We start from the raw sequence: 17,794 nt of genomic DNA on the forward strand, positions 1-17,794 counted from the left end.
GCGAGGCAGCGCTCGGGCTGCGAGCCAGGCCGGCACTGCCGGGCCCGGCCCGGGAGCGGGGAGCCCTCCTGCCCGCGGGGCTCCCGCTGCCTCCCCAGCGCTCCTTTGCCACGGCAGTGCCGGAATCCCGGGCACCGCGGCCTCCAAGCGCTTTGCAAACGGCCCGGCATTGCCGGGAGCGCTGTCCTGCTGCTGCAGCACCTCCGGCTGCGGCCCCGGGGGAGGCTTTGCTCAGCCTGCCCCGCACACACCTGCGGGGCACCTCGGCTCTGCTGGCTCACATTCACTGCCCTTGGGACTGAGATCTGCGGCTGGGAAACACAGCCTAGCCAGCACCAAACCACAGCCCTGCAGGTGTACTTTCACCAAAGTAAAAGTGGAGTCATTTTTATTCTCCGAAAAGCATTTTCCTGACAAAACCACCAATACTAGAATATCCCTGGCTTTTTCCTGCAGGATGCAGGAGACAACTCACTCATTTCTGTGTGTTCAGGGATGTTTGGAGTTGTGTTGCAATACAGTCACAAACAGAAAGAAATCAGGTTTGTCAAGTGGGAGCAATATTAAAGTGTGGTATTTGGGTGGTAACTATATATCTAATGCCTCTGGAAAATCCAGAGGATTTACTTTGAATCATTTTCACATGTATAACTGAAGGATGATATGAAAAAGAGAGAACAGAATAGCTGAGTAGAGATTTTCTGCTCACATTAACTAAGAGGTTGTGTTGGTTTTATGCAGGTATTAGGCTCTGCCTTTTTGTTTTAACTCTGACTCAGTAGCTCTTGCCCCAGAAAGGCAGTTTTGCAATTTCTGATTATGAGTTCTCCGTTTTCAGAAAGAGCATTTCAAAGAATCAGCTGGTCTGATGACAAAATGGTTTGGGTTGGAAGAAACTTCCAAGCTGTACTTATGCCAGCTGTCCATGGGCAGGGACACCTCCCTGTCCAAGCTGGCCTTGGGCACTGCCAGGGATGGGGCAGCCAGAGCTGCTCTGGGCAGCTCTGGGTGCCAGAGCCTCAGCACCTTCAGAGGGGGAAATCTCTTCCGTGCATCTGATTTAAACCTTCCTCAGTTGGTTTGAAGCCATTCCATTCCCCCTTGTCCTGTTGCTACATGCCCTTGGCCAATGCCCCTCTCCATTTTCCTTGGAGGCTGCCTGGGGCTCCTGCAAGGGGCTCTGAGGAGTGCCCAGAGCCTTCTCCTGTCCAGCTGAACAGCCCAGCTCTCTCAGGCTGTCTCCACAGGAGAGGGGCTCCATTTCTCCAGATCCAGTCCTGCGCACACCTCTTTTACAGCTCAGTGGCTTACAAGAGCCACAGTCTTCAAATGAGCTCAGCACATCTCTTTTGCTCCTGTTAGTGCTGAGTGCTGTGGCTGTGCTTGTGCACTTTACTCCAAATGCTCCTTGTGCACTTTACTCCAAACCCTGTGTATGTGCACAGGTGTGATTTACAGTGCCTGGAGATAAACCCCAGCCAGGTTTATCTTTAACCTGGCTGCTTGCAGGGCAAACTAGTGGCAGGCACTGCAGGTGACCCCAAGCAGTGCTGGCTGTGTCTGCAGCCTGTGCTGGGTTTGTGGTGGCTCCTGAGCTCTGCCCCAGGGCCCTGCCAGGCTGTGCTTGGTGCAGCTCCTGAGGCTGAGGGCATGGCCAGTGCTCACTGTGCCCTGCCACATGGGCAGTGCTGTGAGTCTCACCTGCTGAGAAAACAATGAGGACTGTAAACTCGCCTTAAATTATAGTAAATACACTGAAAAAGATGTACCTGTTAAGAGAAAATTCCTGTTAGAGGTTGCAAGTGAACATTTTGCTTCTAGTTCTTTGGTTTCTGATGAGTACTAACAGTGTTTTCAACTTTCACATGGGACTCAAATCCAGCAGATATCTGCTGTATTCCAGTAAAACCCTCTTGCTCTAATAACTTCTCAAACATTTTTGTGCTTCTTAAATTATGATGATTATTATGATTTTCAATTTTGAATCAAGCATAATTAAAGTTCTACAATTTTGTTATGATCAACAAAATTCAACAGGAACCCCACTGCTGAAACGTCTTCTCTGCAGATTCTGCAGTTGACAGCAGCTTTAGCTACAAACAAATCCAATGCTGTCCCCAATCCAGGCATAAGAGGCCAGAAGTCCTCACAGTAAACCCTTAGTTAAATATTTTACTAAGAAAATATTTTCAGGAACCATGCTCAACAAGTGTTTTTCAGGCAACCTTTACTAAACCTTCAGGTGTCTTTCCATCAGCCAAAGTCCCCTAAAAAAGTTAAACTCCTAAAAATGCAACAGAAATGCAAGAGAAGCTTTAGGTCTGTAAAGGAAAAAGCATGGAATGTCATGATCTAAAGTCCTGCCATGTGGCACAGATCTTGTTTCAGGGATTAACCACCCACTGCACCTCCTGGAGCCCATGAACACTGCTCAGTCCCTGAGAAAGAGCTGAGCTAAAAGCACCTTGGAGTAACTGCAGCTTTGGCAGCACTGGGTGCACTGCACAGCACCCCAATGGTTCCTAAAGGAGCTTCCAGACAATTGTCACCAGTCAGGTTTAGTGAGAGTGCCATTGAGATTCTCAGCCAGCATACAGGAAAGCACACAATTCCTTCAGTTTCACCATGAACTGCAGACCTGTTCTCACCTTTCTGACATCATCTGCTCCAAATCAAGGCACTCTCTCTGCTGATACTCCTTCAGTAGCTTATCTGCATGATCCGTATCAAGGAAACCTATGTAATCTTCCTCATCCACAACATTGATGTAGAAGGGCTGGAACACAGGAGCTGAAGCAGCCATTGCCATCACCGTGTCCTCACTGGCTGCAGAAGGTGTGTCCTGTGGAGGGTGAGAACCTTGGTAGAGTTGAAGCAGGGATTGGCAGGGTGGCTGTGGGGCTCTGCTGAGCTATGTGGGGTAGCTGGTGTGTTGGTGTTGCTTTGGCTGGTGCTGGAAAATTTTTTAGTTTGCCTCTTCAGTGCCCACGCTCAGGAGCTGCTGGTTTCCCACGGGGCTTGGTGAGAGGGTGTCCTGCTCTTGGCCACTGAGTGATGGTGTGCCATGTGGTCAAGCACCATTTTTTGGGCAGGTTTGTTTGCTACAGTCCCCATGGTATAACACTCCTGCATGAGTTTCCCCCCTGCCCTTTGCTTGGTGGGCCCCCTGCAAGGGCTCTTCCCAAGCTCTGGAAACTTACAATTGGCATTTGGAAATGTAGAAAGGCTCCGAGAGGCTGTGGCAGTGGCAGGGTCACGGAAGGCTGTTGGCAGCAAGGCATCTGTGGTGTGTCACAGCGTGTGCCAAGCAGCCACGCGGTGCTGCCCTGCCAGGTGCCACGCTGCAGACTGCAGGGGACACTGCCCCACGCCCGGAGTGCACAGGGGCGGCTAAGACAGCACAGGTGAAGGAAGGGAGAAGGAATTTGGAGGGTAATTAGTGCAAAGCTTTATTAGGAGCCATGAAGAGCCCCCAGCCTCAGGGGTTACAACTCCAAAAAGCCCCGAGACAAGAGGAGCAGTGTCTTTTATTCAGGGCTGGTACCAAAGGAGGGGTTTAACTACTCACCAATAGAGGATCAAGGGAGAGGAAACTGGGAGACAATTGACAACTAGAACAACCTTTCATGAAACTTAGTGGGAGCCATCCCTGATCCTTGACCAATCACACCATGCCCTTCATGGAAGCTTCTAGAGAAGGGGGCAGAGAACCGAGTGACAGACAAGGCACTGGGGAGGGGATTTGAGGATAAACAAGGGAGTTTCCAGTGGAATAGGTGGAGCGGGCATAGGATTGACATTGGGGAATGGAAGGTAACTTAGGGTGCAAGTACAAACCGGGGAGAAATCAGGAATGACCCAAATAACACAACACAACCAGGAGTGCTCTCATGATTTTCTGCAGGGGGACGATGATGCCTTGTGTCTCTGGATTGCTTTAACTCTGGCAGGGGTGGTGCTGAGGGAAGAGTGGCCCCACTTCAAGGTATGACAACTGCAGGAGCTCCTGGTGATGTAATTCCCAGATCCATCCATGGAGGCAGGGCCAGGGGCAAGGCCACACTTGCAGTGATGCTGGCTTGGGGGCCGGCCCTGCCCCCCGATGTAGGCTGGATTGAGGGTGTAGGTACGTTCCCCCAAGGGAGGCACGGCCATGCTCCAAGAAGTTGGGAATGATCTTTGGGGCCAGGCCACCTGGCCTTAAGAGCAGGCAATCCTGGTGTGTGTGGGGTCACGGGGGTGCTAACCTGGCAGCGTGGGGCAGTGCCAGAGCGGCTGCTGCGTGCTCTGGCCCACAAAGAGGGCGGCATGCTCGGCGTGCTGTTGCCTAGACCGGCGATGCAGCCCTGGGCGGCCAGAGAGCGACTCAGCTCGGCACAGCAGTCCTGAGTGGGCACCGTGGCTGTGCTTGCCTCTGCTCCAGGCTGAATTGCACAATCCAGCGTTGCACCTGGCCAGGCACCGGCTGGTGCCGTGGCACGGGCAGTGTGTGGGGTTCCCCCGTCTGCCGGACCGCGCCAGGGCCGCGCCACCGGCCGGGGCACTACCTGTGAACGCCGAGGTATCGGCTCCGCGCGGGCTCTCGCCGCCCGCCGGGATTCAGCTGTGCCTCCGGCCCTCGCCACCCCTCTGGGATGTTGTGTAATCTTCTCTGTGGCGCCCGTTCAGCGCCTCACATTGCAGCATGGCCGCTTTTCCCAGCACGCAGTCCTCACCACGCATCTTGGTTTTTATCCATCTTATTAAATTCCATATCAGTTTCCAAGGTCTTAGGATTTTAATTGCATTTCTGTCACTTTTGTAAGCTGCATATATTCACCAGTTTATGTCCTTGTATGAATATTTGATGCATTCTCTTTGGTAGGTTCTAATCTCTGATTTTTAGTTCATATTATCCAATCTAATAAATTCTCTTTTTCAAAGTCATTACTTTAGAAAATGGGTCCATACCTGCATTGCTGGATGTTCTTCCATGGAGACGGATACTCCCATGTTCTCCGGTGGAATTTTCTCAATTTAAACGGGGTATATAATAAGAATTCCAGATTCTTAGAAGCTTTTTGCCACAAAACAGACCTGCCCACTGTATAAACTGGCTGGATCTTGACGCTCACCTCTTGTTATATCTGGTTATTGGCTGGCCTGGCCACTCTCTGCACTCACCTTTTGATTCTTTCTTCATCTTCCCCGCGGGTCTGTCGGGTGGCTCTGCCCGCACACCGGCCTGCCTGCTCCCGTTGTAGCCACAGGAGCTGGCTGAGTCGTGTCACGTCGGGGTCACCACAACTACGTTGGAATCCACATGTTCTGTGGGGTCGGTGGTGAGACAGGGATGACACAGCCCTAGAGCTCCATGTGACAAACTCTGTGCTTTATTGTTTGCAGCCCTCTTATTCAGGGAGTCCAAAACTCCCAGGTCTAGACAGCTCATGGGTCTGAGTCTCACAGAGCCCAGCTCCTGAGTCGTGAGGTGCCTGCAGCCCAAGAGGGAAGGTGATCAGTGAAGGTCCCTGTCTGTAAACCCAGGGACTCCAATGCCACAGAGCTGCTGGAGCTGGGAGCACACTCCACCTGCTCACAGCTTCCTTTCTCCCAAGCAGCTCAAGGGAGGCACAAACAGCTCTGTTAACTTCCCATGGGGCTGAGATCAACGGAACATGTCCAGCCCCAAACCTTAACAAGGCAGTGCTGCTGACCAAGAATTTGTGTTTCTAACAGCTGCACATCACTTAGAGCTTATTGGCTGCTCTCTTTCACAGATTAAATCTCCCTCCTTGTTGATCAGGTTTGCAAGTTACAAAGATCAGACAGCAAAGAATATCCTATTGCAAAAAAAATTTGCATATTTCACACTCAGCAACAAGATGATCTGAGAAGTAGGACTGGCAGAGAACAAACATACTGACCACCATGGAAAGGCAATTATAGTAATTATGGATATATAATAAACTTGGAAAAAAAAAAGATTAAGGCTTTTCTTGACAGAATGTGAAAAACAGAACAGCAGCAGTTCTTTAATTCTTTCTGAATCGTATCAGTAAATATACTGCTGAGAATTTCTGCAGCTATTGGTGCAGCTGGGAATGTGAACCAAGTGACCATGAATACTAAAGCTATGACATAAAATGAGGTTTGGGACATAAGGTAAGGATCTGCTGCTTAACTGTGGCCTATTCACTGTGGCCGTGGTGTTATTCCTTTCTCAGCTGTTTGACCGTGTGTACCAGTCTTTATATTTGGGGTTTAAAATCCACAGATGTGTAGAAAGCTGTCCTGGGGTGACGTTATGATGCTTGTATATCCCCATTCATCTGTTCTGTGCCTTTAAGACCGGCACTGAAGAGTGGAAGTTTTGTTTGGGTTTCTCTTATCAGGACACAGAGACAAGCAGTACACAGAGCTGGTTTTTTTTTTACTTCCAGCTTTGGGCTTGCTGCTTTTGCTTGCTCTCTTTTTCTGCTCTTGCTTCTGCTCTGCTTTCTGCCTCTGCTTATTAGCTAGTTCTAGCTAAACAGTCCACATTGCTTCCTGGACTGTTTCTCCTCTCCTGTTCCTGTGACCATCTCGAACCTGCTCCGGACTGGGACCCGGGAACACCAAGGGTTCGGCTGCAGCAGCTGGCCCAGCGCCGGAGGGACTGAGAACAGAGCAACCACCCCCGAAAGAGACTTTCTGATTTTGCCATCTTTCTCAGAGCGGTGTCATCGGGTATTGTTCATTTTGTGTGCTGGGGGGTGCGGGGCCAGTCAAATAAACAGGTTCTTTCCACCTCTCTCCGAGGAATTTTTTCCCGAACCGGTTGGGGGGAGGGGCCGTGTGGGTTTCGCTTTCTGGAGGGGCCCTCCTTTGCAGATTCTTTAACAAATTTGCCCTAAACCAGTACAAATCTTTGGCGCCCAAACGTGAGGTGAGAGAGAGAGTGGAAAAACCCTGTTTTGACTGCATTTTGGCTGCTATTACTCTGTGTTCGTTTAAATCAGCTAATAGCCATGCTTTTTGGATTCATAATGTCTGTTGGGGTGAAGGTTTGCATGCATTTCTGGTCCCTAGGGTTTTTTGAGATTTTAATACCTCTCTGGTCCCTAAGCTTATTTTCCTATCCAGAAATAGCTTTAGTATTGCCCCTAATACGTAGTTTTTACATCAGAGGGGCTGTGACCAGAATAGCTATCCTGCTGGGTTTGGTGGCAATAATGTGCAAGAAGTTTATAAACATGCTGGGGTCTGCTCCAGATATGAATGGTTCATGGCTATGGTTATGCATCCAGTTTGTCGCAGGAGGAGCAGGAGGGAATGAGGTTTTTCAGCCTCTGCTTTCCTCCTTCTCCTATGAATCAGTTGCATCACTAGTGAAGGATGTTCAGTTTCCCCTCAATGTTAAAGAAACCATCTTCCTGGTATTCAATCTGGTAACCTTCCTCTATACAGCCTGCTGCTTCTCTAGAATGAGGGCTGAGATTTCTAGACGGGCTGATGAGACCCCTGACTCAGGAGTAAACCCTGGTGTGGAAAATCCTAAGTGGTGTGGGAAATGGGAGGATATGGGCCAAATCCTGAAGGAATTCTCTGACCCTATAGTGTGGGATTTTCCCCATGAACAAATTCAGAACCCAGCTGAGGTGGGGAAATATCTGAAAGAGAAGTACCAGGATGAGCCTAAGGAGAGGAAGGTCATTGCAGTGAGCTGGGCCCTGGCATATGCTTATCGCACACTGCTAGATACTCTAGGGCAGCAGACAGAGGCAGGGGGGCAGGGAGATAAATCAGCAACTGTCCCGGTGACTCAGGCTGTAGCTAACACTCCAGGCTCGAAGCCAGCATCTAAACCCATGGCTGTTGCTACCAGCACTAGAAGTGGGAAATGCACAGCCAAGACCAATCGACCAGTGGACGATGATGATGATGATGATGATGCAGGAGAAGGAACCTCAGTGCCTCCTGACGTAAAGTCAGGAGTCAAAGCAGCAGGTGCAAGATCAGATGCCAATACTGAGTCCTTCTCCCTGAAGGACCTTCGTGGCCTACGGAAGGATTACACTCGAAGGTCTGATGAATCCATAATTAGTTGGCTGGTCCGTCTCTGGGATGCTGCAGGCGAGGCTACCGTTTTGGATGGCACTGAAGCCAGGCATTTGGGATCCCTGTCACAGGATACTGTCATAGACCAAGGAATGATGAGGGGGGCTAACTCTCACAGCCTCTGGGAACGGGTCCTAAGAAGTGTGGCAGAAAGATACCTGTGTGCAGACGATCTCTATATGCAGCAGACTCAGTGGAAGACAATAGAGCAAGGGATCCAATGCCTGAGAGAAATGGCCGTGGCTGAGATTATCTTCTCAGATGATGTAATAACTAGGAACCCAGACTTAGTACCATGCACGTCTGTAATGTGGCGAAAACTCGTACGACTCGGGCCACAAGAATATGCTTCTGCCTTAGCCATCATGAAGAGGGATGAGAGGGATGAGACTGTGCTTGACATGGCAAGGAAGCTCCGAGCATATGCAGATGCTGTACATGGCCCAACACATGCCAGAATGGCAGCGGTAGAAACACGTCTGCAGAACTTAGAGGATAAGATAGAGGAGAACCATAAGAAGCTTAGAGAGGAGATTAAAGAAGACCTTCTCCAAATTTCAGCAGTACAGATCCGAGGTTCCGGTATCCAAGGCAGACGTTTCCAAGATGGTGAGAGAAGATACACCCCACGAGCTGAGCTGTGGTTTTACCTGCAAGATTGTGGGAAAACATGAGAAGGTGGGATAGGAAACCTACCGCTGTTTTAGCACGACGGGTGCGTGAACTGAAGGAAGCCACCAGGAGGAAAGCAGCTCCAGTTGCCCGTAGCCGAACGGCCAGGTATGATGATGATGACATGTCTGATCCCCTCGAAGGAACATCCAAAACATACACCCAGGGAAATAATGATAACCAGGCTTAGAGGGGCCCTGCCTCTAGCCAGGTAGAGGCCAGGGAAAATCGTGTCTTCTGGTCTGTGTGGATTCGTTGGCCTGGCACATCGGAACCACAGGAGTATAAAGCTTTGGTCGATACTGGTGCACAGTGCACGTTAATCCCATCAAGACCTGTGGGGACAGAGTCTGTTTCTATTGCTGGTGTGACAGGGGGATCCCAGGATTTCACTTTGGTGGAAGCTGATGTAAGCCTAACGGGAAATGAGTGGAACAAGCATCCTATTGTGACTGGCCCAGAGGCCCATGTATTTTGGGCATAGACTACCTTCGAAGTGGGTACTTCAAAGACCCAAAAGGACTCAGATGGGCATTTGGAATAGCTGCTGTAGAGACAGAGGGCATCCAGCAATTGAACACCTTGCCTGGGTTGTCTGAGAATCCATCTGCAGTAGGATGCCTGACGAGAGAAGAGCAACGAGTGCCAATTGCCACTTCCATAGTGCATCGACGGCAGTATAGAACCACTCGAGATGCTGTGATCCCCATCCATAAGATGATCCGAGAGCTGGAGAGCCAAGGGGTGGTCAGCAAGACCCACTCACCCTTCAACAGCCCCATTTGGCCTGTGCGAAAATCTGAAGGAGAATGGAGATTGACTGTGGACTATCGTGCATTGAATGAAGTGACTCCACCACTGAGTGCTGCCGTGCCAGACATATTAGAGCTCCAGTATGAGCTTGAGTCCAAGGCAGCAAGGTGGTACGCCACTATAGACATAGCCAATGCATTTTTCTCCATTCCTCTGGCAGCAGAATGCAGGCCTCAGTTTGCCTTCACATGGAGGGGAGTGCAGTACACCTGGAACCGATTGCCCCAGGGGTGGAAGCACAGCCCCACCATCTGCCATGGACTGATCCAGACTGCACTGGAAAAGGGTGAGGCCCCAGAACATCTGCAGTATATTGATGACATCATTGTGTGGGGGAACACAGCTGCGGAAGTGTTCGAGAAAGGGAAGGAAATTATCCAGATCCTCCTGGGAGCTGGTTTCGCCATTAAAAAGAGCAAAGTAAAGGGACCAGCTCGTGAGATTCAATTCCTGGGAGTGAAGTGGCAAGATGGACGGCGTCAGATTCCTACAGATGTCATCAACAAGATCACAGCAATGTCTCCACCCACCAATAAGAAAGAGACACAAGCTTTCTTGGGTGCAATAGGTTTTTGGAGGATGCATATTCCTGAGTACAGTCAGATCGTGAGCCCTCTCTACCTGGTCACCCGCAAGAAGAACAATTTCCAGTGGGGCCCTGAGCAGCAACAGGCCTTTGTCCAGATCAAGCAGGAGATTGCTCATGCAGTAGCCCTTGGCCCAGTCAGGACAGGACCAGAGGTGAAGAATGTGCTCTACTCTGCAGCCGGGAACCATGGCTTGTCCTGGAGCCTTTGGCAGAAGGTGCCTGAGTGTGGTAGTGTGTTGTTAAGTTTCTTGTGTTATTCCCCCAATTTATGTATTGTTCTCCCCCATTATGTGTAAAATGGTTTCGTTCCCCCAGTTTTTCCCGCCACTGCTAGCCTGTCAGCTAAGTTGCTATAGCAACTGCTATTCATAGTTGCCGATATGTAATTGCTTCTCCCCTTGGTTTCCCTTATAAGTGAAAGTTGTTTCCTCCCTGTCCAGTCAATCACTCCCTTCCTCCTCCCAGGTTTCGAGAACCTTCTCCTCTCTAGAGATGGTGGTTGGCTGGGGTCCCAGGACACCTCCTTTACCTTTTGATTATTGGTCTCCATGGAGTGTCAGTTCTGTGAAGTTCATCCCCTCACCTTTCCTGATTGGCTCTGTCTGTACCCACCCCCTTGCTTTATAATCCTGTTTTCAGCCCCTATGAAAAAAAAAAACTTTTTCCCGGATGGTTTCCCGGTGTTTGGATGCGGCATCACCGTCAATAAACCGATGTTTAACCCCCGGGAAATGGTCAGTTCCGTTCCTCTCCTATACCAGCGAGGTACGCCAGTCCGCAGCCAGCACAGCCCGAGGCCATCAGACGCTGGAAGGGTGCTGGCCAGGAATTGCAGAGGGGCGTCGGCCTTTCGCCCTCAGCTAGTCGGATTCTAAACTTCGGGCCACATACGTTCCCCTCTGCAGATGGCGCCCACGCGGGGGCTTTACTGTACCCCGCGGACTGGACTTTAAATCTACTAGCCGTCAGACTTCCTCCGGTGTCAGTGGACTAATCCGCCTGAACTTTTCGTTTGCAACGCTCTTTGATTAGGTGAACCCCGGACTCGGTTCCTCCCCTGCCCTTTTAATTTTCCCTGGGAGCTCTACGAGGGGGACTGCCGTCTGCCGCCTTTCGCGCTCGTGGTGTCCCGGCACGGTGACGCCCGGCCCAGCAGCGGGGCTCTCGGCGCAGCGCTGACTGGTTGCGGCGGGCTCATTCAGCGCGGGGCGGCTTTTCCGCGCGGTTTGCCGCGGTGGGGTCGCTACACCCCCCACGATCATGGGTGTGGGTCAGAGCAAAACCCAAAAAGGAGTTTTTTTTGTAGTTAAGGGTTTGTTACTTGGAAGAGGTTTTACTGCCCCCAAGAAAGAGTTGATAGTGTTGATTAGATGGGTATTTTCACATTTCCCTGAAGTTTCCCCAGAAGTTGCGAAAGAGCCGTGCTTTTGGGCAGCCGTTGTGGCCAAATTAGACCAACAGGTTAACGCTGGGGAACCCCGGTTGTCTAACGCGGCATACTGGGCAAGCAAAGTATTAACTTCGCTGCGCCCAGCCGGGAGTTCAAGAAACGATCTTTCTTCTTCTTGTTTGTTCCCTAGTTCTCCCAGTTCCCGCATCCTTACCCCCCAGCCCTCTCCCTCTTCACACAGGCAGGAGCCCTCGAAAGGGATTTTAAAGGCCAACAAAAAGCAGGGAAACCATTCTGCCCCTGCTCCCTCTCGACCTGCTCAGCCTCCCCGTCCGAGGAGCCCTGCCCAAGTTCCTCCATCCTCCCCTTCTACCCCAGTTCCCAAGTCCCCAGTTTCAACCCCTAAGTTTGTTCCGCTTAGTAATGAAATTCCACAAAGTAGCCCCTTTACTGTCCAAGATGGCGGGGACCACGCGGTCTCTGCCGCCAGAGCTCCTTCTTCTTCTGCTAACCCGTTCCTCCCAAGCACCAACCCCTTCCTTCACCCTGACCACACCCCTTGCCCAGTTACTCCTCTCTCATACCCTCCCTCCGTCCCGCTCACTCCTCAGCACTCCGCCCCACCTTCAGCTCCTCCTCAAACCCCTCCCCCGGTTCAGCCCCCCACTCCCTTCCCCCCCGCTCCGCTTTCGTTTTTCCCTCCGCCTCCGAACGCCGTCCGGGGGGCGGAGAAGGGTACTTTGCCGCGCCCACTCCCTTGCCTTACGTCAGCGCCAAACCCCGCCTCAACCTCCTCCAGTTTCGGTTCCCACGCCACCCCCCCCAGCTCTCACGCTTTGTGTTCAGAGGAGGGGGGGGGGAAGCCGGAAACTGGAGCAAGCTCCCCTATTAGAAGCCGCTCCTGTAACATATCATCTAGGAGAAGGGGGAAATGCACGGGCACAGTGGGTGCCTTTAGCACAGGTCCGAATAAAGGAGCTGTGCAAGGCTCAGAAAGATTACTCCCGGGAGTCAGAATTCTTCCGGGGTTTGCTACATAATACCCTCGCTCAGGGAGATTTGGTACCGACGGATTTAAGGTCCCTCTTCTCTAGCCTGCTCAGACCCATGGAATTTAGAGTCTGGGTGAGGGAATGGAGGAGGGAAATAGTGGAAGTACTCCCAAATTTTTGGGGGAACCTTACACTGTCCCATGACGCAGATGGTCAGTTAATTACCCAAGAACATCTTTTGGGTGAAGGACAGTGGGCTGAAGGGGCAAATCAAGCTAAAGCCTTATTCCCATCCCAGCTAGTAGAGACGGCCCGAGCAGCTGAGCGGGCCTTCTTCAAGTTAGAGGTAGTTACCTCCCAATGGGAAGATGCTGAGGTTTTGCAAGGAGCGCAAGAGCCATACATGGAATTTATCGAACGCCTATACAGATATGTGGAAGCGCAAGCGCTCGGAGAGGATGACAGGGAAAAAATGCTTGAGCAGATGGCTTATAGCAATGCCAACGCTGACTGCCGCAAGGCTATAAAAACTCTCCCTCGAAGTCCTAAGCCCACAGTAGAAGCCATGATAGATGTCGTAGTGCGTCAAGTCTCCCTGGCCCCAAGGCCTAAGAGAACATCTGTGCATTTTGCTGAATGCCCCGAGCAAGACTTCATAGAGGCTGAAGCTTCCCCCGTGGCCAGTCCTTCTACTTCTGAGTCCGGCAGGAGGACATCAGCAACCCATCCCTGCCATCTCTGTGGCAAGGTGGGGCATTGGATGCCTCAGTGTCCCATGCGCCAAGACTACATGGAATGGAGGCAGAAGCAAGATAAGAAGAAGACAGAGGAAAAAGACCATCCAAATGAGTCAGGCCCCTCATCCCGAAGCAGAGGATGCAGAAGGAAGCTGAGTCACAAGTTCAGGCGTGCTCGCGGCGACGGAGAAAACCCTCCCAAACACCATCAATTTCCTCAGATGTTTACTTCCTCCCCAATGCTGAGACTGCTGCTCCTACCCCTCTCGTCACTGAACTACCTCTGGTTTATTAATCCCAATCTCCCTCCCCCATTTCTTCTTCTTCTCCCGAACTGGATTTATTATTTGGGGCAGAACCATCTGTTTAAGTATTTTGCGTTTAACTGTTCACCTTTTGTCTTTTAGTACATTTCCCCAACTCACTTTTGATTTTCATCCTCCTAATTTGCAAGCCAGTCCAGAGAAAACTGACTGCGCCGAGTGCCACTGTCCCTTGCAATGTTCAGAAGACAAAGACACTCGTCATGACCAGCTGCGAGTTCCTGCATTCTAAGCTTAATTTGGACTTTTCTCTTCATTTTAATTTTTATTTGGTAAAAAACGGGGAGATGTGGTAGTGTGTTGTTAAGTTTCTTGTGTTATTCCCCCAATTTATGTATTGTTCTCCCCTATTATGTGTAAAATGGTTTCGTTCCCCCAGTTTTTCCCGCCACTGCTAGCCTGTCAGCTAAGTTGCTATAGCAACTGCTATTCATAGTTGCCGATATATAATTGCTTCTCCCCTGGTTTCCCTTATAAGTGAAAGTTGTTTCCTCCCTGTCCAGTCAATCACTCCCTTCCTCCTCCCAGGTTTCGAGAACCTTCTCCTCTCTAGGGATGGTGGTTGGCTGGGGTCCCAGGACACCTCCTTTACCTTTTGATTATTGGTCTCCATGGAGTGTCAGTTCTGTGAAGTTCATCCCCTCACCTTTCCTGATTGGCTCTGTCTGTACCCACCCCCTTGCTTTATAATCCTGTTTTCACCCCCTATGAAAAAAAAAACTTTTTCCCGGATGGTTTCCCGGTGTTTGGATGCGGCATCACCGTCAATAAACCGATGTTTAACCCCCGGGAAATGGTCAGTTCCGTTCCTCTCCTATACCAGCGAGGTACGCCAGTCCGCAGCCAGCACAGCCCGAGGCCATCAGACGCTGGAAGGGTGCTGGCCAGGAATTGCAGAGGGGCGTCGGCCTTTCGCCCTCAGCTAGTCGGATTCTAAACTTCGGGCCACATACGTTCCCCTCTGCACCTGAGGAGACTCGGGGTCGACCACTGGGATTTTGGAGTCGAAGCTACAGAGGGCTGAAGCCAACTATACTCCAACAGAGAAAGAAATCCTGGCTGCCTATGAAGGAGTCCAGGCTACTTCGGAGGTAATAGGCACTGAAGCACAACTCCTCCTGGCACCCCGACTACCGGTGCTGGGGTGGATGTTCAAAGGCAAGGTTCCTTCCACTCACCATGCCACCAGCGCTACATGGAGCAAGTGGATTGCTCTCATCACTCAGCGCGCCCGTATAGGTAAACTGAATCGCCCTGGGATTTTGGAGGTCACTACAAATTGGCCCGAAGGTGAGGATTTTGGTGTCATAGATGAAGAGGAACAAGAACCAGTGACACGTGCTGAAGAGGCTCCTCCCTATAACCAACTGCCCCCAGAGGAAACACGCTACGCTCTTTTCACTGACGGTTCCTGTCGCATCGTAGGGATGAACCGGAAGTGGAAAGCAGCCGTATGGAGCCCCACACGACAGGCTGCACAAGCTACCGAAGGAGAAGGTGGATCAAGCCAATTTGCTGAACTCAAAGCTGTTCAACTGGCCCTAGACATTGCTGAGAGAGAGAAGTGGCCAAAGCTCTACCTCTACACTGATTCATGGATGGTAGCCAATGCTCTGTGGGGATGGCTGGAGAGGTGGAAAAAGGCTAACTGGCAGCGTAGAGGGAAACCAATTTGGGCTGCTGGTGAGTGGAAAAACATTGCTACCAGGGTAGGGAGGCTACCTGTGAAAGTCCGCCATGTAGATGCCCATGTACCCAAGAGTAGGGCCACTGAGGAGCACCAAAACAATGAGCAGGTAGACCAAGCTGCAAAGATAGGGGTGTCCAAAATAGACCTAGATTGGGAACATAAGGGAGAGTTATTCCTAGCTCGATGGGCCCATGATGCCTCAGGCCACCAGGGCAGAGATGCCACCTATAAGTGGGCACGAGACCGAGGGGTGGATTTAACCATGGACAGTATTTCTCAGGTTATCCATGACTGTGAGACGTGTGCTGCCATCAAGCAGGCCAAGCGAGTGAAGCCCCTCTGGTACGGTGGGCGGTGGTCCAAGTACAAGTATGGGGAGGCCTGGCAGATTGACTACATCACACTGCCCCAGACACGCCAGGGCAAGCGCTACGTGCTGACCATGGTGGAGGCCACCACTGGATGGTTGGAAACCTACCCTGTGCCTCATGCTACAGCCCGGAACACCATCCTGGGCCTGGAAAAGCAAGTTCTGTGGAGACATGGCACCCCTGAGAGGATCGAGTCAGACAATGGGACTCATTTCAAGAACAGCCTTATCAACACCTGGGCTAGGGAACACGGCATTGAGTGGGTGTACCATATTCCCTACCATGCACCAGCTGCAGGGAAAGTGGAGAGGTACAATGGACTACTAAAAACCCAGTTGAAAGCTTTGGGTGGGGGATCTTTCAAGAATTGGGAGCGGCATCTGGCAAAAGCCACCTGGTTAGTTAACACCCGAGGTTCCACCAACCGAGCAGGTCCTGCCCAGTCTGAGTCCCTGAATGTAATAGAAGGGGACAAAGTCCCAGTGGTACATATCAGAGGTTTGTTAGGGAAGACTGTGTGGATCAATTCTGCCTCGAGTACAGACAAACCCATTCGTGGGGTTGTCTTTGCTCAGGGACCAGGTTGCACGTGGTGGATAATGCAAAGAGATGGAACAACACAATGTGTACCTCAGGGAGATCTGATTGTGGGGTAAGAATGATGTGCAATATCACTGTTCATTGGATGTTACTGCCATTGTCTGTACATTAAACCATACAGACATGAGATAGAAGGAAATGTGTAAGAGTTGAAGGTCTGGGTAAGTGGAAGATGGAGAAGGAAATGTGTAAGTGTCGAAGGTCTGAGAAAGTGATAGATGGAGCTTTAAGTGACTAAAGTGAAAAGGGGGAATCCTGCAGCTCTGTAATATAGGGCCTGGATTCAGTGGTCCAGTGTGGGGATGTGATGAAGGCATGATGGGTATTGCTTGTAATTTTGGGGGAACAGATAGAAATTTTGTATGAATAATGCATGATGTGTTGTAGTATGTTGATGATATGGGGATAAGGGGTGGAATGTCCTGGGGTGACGTTATGATGCTTGTATATCCCCATTCATCTGTTCTGTGCCTTTAAGACCGGCACTGAAGAGTGGAAGTTTTGTTTGGGTTTCTCTTATCAGGACTCAGAGACAAGCAGTACACAGAGCTGGTTTTTTTTTTACTTCCAGCTTTGGGCTTGCTGCTTTTGCTTGCTCTCTTTTTCTGCTCTTGCTTCTGCTCTGCTTTCTGCCTCTGCTTATTAGCTAGTTCTAGCTAAACAGTCCACATTGCTTCCTGGACTGTTTCTCCTCTCCTGCTCCTGTGACCATCTCGAACCTGCTCCGGACCGGGACCCGGGAACACCAAGGGTTCGGCTGCAGCAGCTGGCCCAGCGCCGGAGGGACTGAGAACAGAGCAACCACCCCCGAAAGAGACTTTCTGATTTTGCCATCTTTCTCAGAGCGGTGTCATCGGGTATTGTTCATTTTGTGTGCTGGAGGGTGAGGGGCCAGTCAAATAAACAGGTTCTTTCCACCTCTCTCCGAGGAATTTTTTCCCGAACCGGTTGGGGGGAGGGGCCGTGTGGGTTTCGCTTTCTGGAGGGGCCCTCCTTTGCAGATTCTTTAACAAATTTGCCCTAAACCAGTACAAAAGCGAAGGGAGACGACCCATCCTTTGATCAGCATCGAACTTTGATTTATTGATGCAACATGCACATTTTATAACCATGTTAATTGAGTTCATACATATTGCAAAACCCGAGCTCATTATAGGTTACAGATTACACTCCAACCCCTCCTTTTGTTTTCAATACCTGTGGTTTGTTATTGAGACTAAGACTTGGTTTTCTCATCCTGTTATGAACGGTTCCCAAGGCCTCCATGTTTGTCACTTTTGCTTTCCCCTACTTATCCAAGGACAAGATATTTACTTGTTATTGAAGACAAGCCTGAGAACTCTTGCTGTTTACAGAAACGTGCCTGAGAAACTTGTTGTTTACAGGAACAGGCTTGAGAATTTGCTGCGTACAGCTGCCTTTTACTTTTCCATCAGCTGTATATTTTCATGGCCTTTTTTCCTTCAAGCCATGTCTGAGCAAAATTCTCCAACACAGATGGACAGAACACTTCCTCTCACGCAGTCAGAAACTTCTTT

This window comes from Zonotrichia leucophrys, chromosome 11, assembly GCF_028769735.1.
Source record: "Zonotrichia leucophrys gambelii isolate GWCS_2022_RI chromosome 11, RI_Zleu_2.0, whole genome shotgun sequence".
In the NCBI taxonomy this organism is placed as follows: domain Eukaryota; kingdom Metazoa; phylum Chordata; class Aves; order Passeriformes; family Passerellidae; genus Zonotrichia; species Zonotrichia leucophrys.